This window comes from Lemur catta, chromosome 13 (genome assembly GCF_020740605.2).
Source record: "Lemur catta isolate mLemCat1 chromosome 13, mLemCat1.pri, whole genome shotgun sequence".
Taxonomy (NCBI): Eukaryota; Metazoa; Chordata; class Mammalia; order Primates; family Lemuridae; genus Lemur; species Lemur catta.
In genome coordinates this window covers 4,257,370-4,261,280 of record NC_059140.1, presented here as the reverse complement: position 1 = coordinate 4,261,280, position 3,911 = coordinate 4,257,370, and the positions used below count along the sequence as shown (strand labels likewise).

The following is a 3,911-nucleotide window of genomic DNA, read 5'->3' as shown; positions in this document are numbered from 1 at the left end:
TATATATAATAGCAATTGAATACAACTTTATGTACTACAGTTCTATTAATGAGAAGTGAATTATTTTGGAGGGATAACATTTCAGATAACTAGAATTTAAAGTTAGTGACCTAATCATCAAAATTGATTGCTAATGTTCTGATCTGTAATGAGATTTTTATATTTCACCTTTGAAAACATCTTTTTACACATAGGTACTGCCAAATACTGCTATCATTTTATAAGCATCTACTATTTTTTTTTTTTTAGTAGCAGAAAAACTTTTGTTTTGCTCAATGTCTATCTCAAATATAAAATATACTGGCTTTTTCTGAGTCAGTCATTTTAAAAGCTTATTTGTTTTTAGATTTTTTTTATTTCAGCATGTTATGGGGGTACAAAAGATTAGGTTACGTATATTGCCCTTGCCCCCCCCCACTAATCAGAGCTTCAAGCCTGTCCATCCCCTAGACAGTGCGCATTGCACTCATTATGTATGTATACACCCATCACCCGCATTGGCCTGACACCTGATTAATGTGCTCTTAGGTGAGGATCAGTGAAACCAATTTGATGGTGAGAACACGTGGTGCTTATTTTTCCATTCTTGGGATACTTCACTTAGTAGAATGGGTTCCAACTCTATCCAGGAAAATACAAGAGGTGCTAGATTACAATTATTTCTTATAGCTGAGTAGTACTCCATGGTATACATATACCACATTTTATTAATCCACTCATGTATTGATGGGCACTTGGTTTGTTTCCACATCTCTGCAATTGTGAATTGTACTGCTATAAACATTCGAGTGCAGATGTCTTTTTTATAGAATGTCTTTTGTTCTCTTGGGTAGATGCCCAATAATGGGATTGCTGGATCAAATGATAGATCTACTTGTATCTCTTTGAGGTATCTCCATATTGCTTTCCACATAGGTTGCACTAGTTTGCAGTCCCACCAGCAGTGTATGAGTGTTCCTGTCTCTCTGCATCCACGTCAGCATTTATTGTTTTGGGACTTTTTGATAAAAGCCATTCTCACTGGGGATAAGTGATATTTCATTGTGGTTTTGATTTGCATTTCCCTGATGATTAGTGACGTTGAGCATGCTTTCAAATGTTTGTTGGTGATCCAAGTTTTTTTTTTAAGGGAAATACATTTATTGATGGTATTACTGAATAATGAATGCAGAGAACAGAGTACAAAGAAATTAGCACTTAGTAGGAAACATTAATCTTTAAAAGTGCAATATATTTATATATACATATATTGATCCATTTTGTATCTGTTTAGATTTACAAACCAATGTAAAGCTAATTCCAAAGCTTTCATTCTGGAAATACTTCTAATTTGAATTCTAGTGTTCTCTATTCTAAAGAAAACTGGTTTTATTTATTTATTTTTTTTGCTGCATTTACACAATGTATTATTTATTTTGTTTGGATCTAACTTAAAAGCAAGACTCTGCAAGCTGATTCTGAAGCACCTAGTTACTCAGGAATTTTACAACAGCTCTTTAAGAGAGGATTAAAACATGTGAAAGAAAAAACTTGAATACTAGATATATAAATACAAAATAAAAATATCAAGAAGCAAAAAGAACCACACAGATACCAATTCTACTCTAAACTATAATTTATAATTATAGCAACATTCAATTAGCAGCATCTTAGATGCTTTTGTTCTAAAAAGTAAAACCATTAGTTCTTTCTGTATAATTTTCTGACTTTACCCATTGAATAATTATCAAGCCTTCATATTCTTTTTTAATAATGCAAGAATATGACTTTCACGTTACAGAATCATAAAGAAAAGAGGTTTTCAAACATACTGCTGAAAGCTGTAATATAGTTTGGGAGCCAGATTTCAATTTACATAATATTACCATTCATAAATAGTTTAGGACACCCAGTAAAATATTGTTCAGCTCTGTTAACTCAGAAATTCTCCATCCATTCTTGCCTTCAGAGAATTACTGATATGGATGGGATTGTTAAGAAAAGTCTAACAGGGCCTCTAAACAGGATTGCATATGAAACAATTATGAACTATGATACAACTGTGACAACACAACTAGCTTACAGAACTGAATTTTTCACTATAATAATACCACTACAGACTTGTGACAATTAAATATCAGGACTATTTTTCACTGCTAAGTATTCAGTAGAAAAATGTGTTTTCTGAGTGTATTTTTATGAATAAGATAGCTTTAATATAAACACTAGGGGAAACTGGAAATTCCTCAAGTTTATTTTTCACTGATATTAATGAGCAATGCAGTTTACCAAAACAATTATCCTAAAAACAAATAAATATAAGATTTAAATCAATCATTTTTGAAGAAAATATAGCTCACTTTCAAAAGTTTTGTTTTGTTTGTGACTAGAGTTGAAAATATTAGAATAAACCAAACAGATTCTAACAATACTAATTTGAAAAATGTATTTCAAGTTTTAAACTTTCCCTATCCCTAGAGAAAGTAAATACAAAGAAAAAAGGAGGGCTCTTGCAAAAATAAATACAAAACCACCAACAAAAACTAATCATGTAAGAAATATTTTTGCCTTTTGAATATTTCAATTGGTCCTGTATTAGAGTATGGTTTTGATAGCAAAGACTTCATAGCCTCTTCCCTTTATCTCCCATTTTCTGGTCATTTCTATGTTTTTGTCGACAAGGCTATGTATAGGTTTTCCTAAGAAGTCAGGTTGAATCAGAGGTAGCATTAGGATGCAGTTTACTTGATTATAGAGTTTAGTTAGTTCAAATGAACACATCATTATCTAAAAGGATTATGATAAGTAAAACTGCAAAGAGAAAAAGGTACAGCTGGCACTGCCTTGTACTCAGAAGAATTTTGGGAAACTGAGAACAAATACAAAGCTAGGAAAGAGGCATTCCTCATCTCCCATGAGCTCCTCTAATGCACCAATTCAGGCTGGCTTTCCACAAAGGCTAGCACCCCACTCACATGGTAGGCAATGCCAAGAGACAGCAAAGCAATGACAAAGATCAAGAGCAAGACCCTCCAGAAGCCCAGGTCTTCTATAAACTCCTGCCATGTGGTTTGAAAGCTGGAAAGGACTCTTCGCCTTGCTGTAGGGTGGGATTGAGGAGTGAATGGCTTTCCATGGCACTTTCACTCTCAGCTGTCTGCGTGGTCTCCAATTTTGAGTGGGTTCCTCTGTTAAATCCTTTTATGTCTTGTTCTTCCAAAGATTCCAGAAATTGGATGACATCTTTATTCACGCCTCTGCATTTTGCTACAACTAAGGGGGTAGCACCTTGATGATTGCAAATATCAATTTTGAGTCCATTGGAAACTAAGAAGTGAGTAGTATCCACATGGCCACAAAGGTGAAGAGCTGTGTTTCCTTGATAATCTGTGGCCAGAAGATCAGCACCAAATTTATGCAATAACTGGCAGATGTCTACATTCCCTTAGGCTGCTGCCACGTGAAGGCCTGTTCTGCCCCTGCTGTCATGAATATTTGGGTCAAAGCCACTTTCCAAAAGCCACTTGGAATAAAGTCTCCATCAATACAGGCTTGTAGCAATGGCACTTTAGTCTGAGAAGAATCATTTACAAAAATGTAGGACATTGTTCTGATATGACGGATAGAACACACCCAAGCGTTAAGATGAGATCTTTCTTTCAGTGGTAACTCAGCAGTGTCTCTGAATTTTTATGAAGGTTCAACAAAAATAATGTTGTCCTGTGCCTGCAAGGGTCTGCTACTCAGACGAGCAGTGCAGTGGCAACAGCGGCAGCAACTCCCAGTGGCGACAGCCTGATTCAAGGTTAATTCTTCAGTCACTTCAAACTCAGCATTGACTTCTTGGATAAGCTGAGCAGTAGGATTGGTAAAATCTGTCAACTCATCAAGAACCAAAGAAAGTCACCTGCCTTGCTTTTTAGTTACCTCTG

General features: G+C 35.1%; 1 pseudogene; it reads right to left on the bottom strand.

Moving 5' to 3' along the window:
- Positions 1 to 2,903: 2,903 nt before the first annotated feature.
- On the bottom strand, positions 2,904 to 3,585 carry LOC123649346 (annotated as a pseudogene).
- Between the last annotated feature and the right edge of the window lie 326 nt (positions 3,586 to 3,911).